Below are 1210 nucleotides of genomic sequence, written 5' to 3' on the forward strand. Positions count from 1 at the left end.
CACCACACCGACCCTTTTCCTGTGCTTCTTTTGGTCCTGGAGCCCAGTTAATCACGCAGAGACATGTCAATATTGGCAGCTTAGCAACTGATATGTCTGCGCCTTCCTTTTTTCCCTTCCTTACAATCATGGGTGAGGGTTGGCTGGAGACTTCCTGTGAAGGCAAGGACCAGTGGGCCTTTTTAGGTGAAAGCTTTGGAAACACAGTATTTACTCAAAAAAGCCTGCCTGAGTCAGGAATGTCTTCCAGGTCTCCCACATGGGTACAGGGGCCCAAGGACTTGAGCCGTCCTCTGCTGTTTTCCCAGTCCATTAGCAGGGAACTGGATCGAAAGTGGAGTAGCTGAGACCCGAACTGGTGCCCATATGGGATGCTGGCACATCGAGGAGAGGCTTAATCTACTACAGCCTTTTAAGCTCTATTTTAATGAAACATCCATCTCTCCCCACCCTTCATACACCCTCCTTTTGCAGCTCCCACCTCAGGTTGATTTCCAGACAACATGGCACTCTATTCTCCAAACCTAATTTCTGCAGAGAAAGCCAGCTTCAACTCCTACTACCACATGGAGAGCTTTGTGGGGTTCCTGGGATGGGGCCCGCACCTGCTGCTACCTAACCAGGGTAAGCAGCAAAGCGGAGTGACAGAGTGATGTTCAAGGTGAGAGGGGTGTGACTCAGACAGGTTCAGGGCCTTGGCTGAAGCAAGACAGCCCTTGGCTTTATTATCTTGGAGTTTTGGAGCACAGCAGGAGAGAGAGAGAGAATGAGAGGAGAGTGCTTGGACTGGAGGTGCACGTCGACCAGTAGACCAATGCATGTGCACTGTTCAGGGTAATGGGCTTGAGCATGGAGGAGCCCTGGGCTATGTCTGCAAGACAACCATGTGGGCTGAGGTCAAGGCTGGGGGCCGTAAGCCTGGTTCCCATGAGCTCTCTGGTCTGGGCGTGGGTGGAGAACATGCTCTTCCCCTGGCCTGACCCTGGCAGAAGTTACTTAACATTCTCCTGTTCTGCCTGAGAGGCAGGCCAGTGTCTGGCATGGTGGTGAGCAGGCAGGCTCTGCAGCCGGCTGCGTGGGCCTCAGGAACCAGGACTGGGTCTCCCCGCTCTACCTCCTCCTCCTCAGAGCAGTGGGGATGGCACCTTTCCTGCAGGCCTCATCTAGATGAAGGGCCTGTGGGGGAAACGATCAGCTGTTTATATATTTG

Source organism: Ochotona curzoniae, unplaced genomic scaffold (genome assembly GCF_017591425.1).
Source record: "Ochotona curzoniae isolate NIBS_2020 unplaced genomic scaffold, NIBS_Ocur_1.0 contig_3432, whole genome shotgun sequence".
Classification (NCBI taxonomy): Eukaryota; Metazoa; Chordata; class Mammalia; order Lagomorpha; family Ochotonidae; genus Ochotona; species Ochotona curzoniae.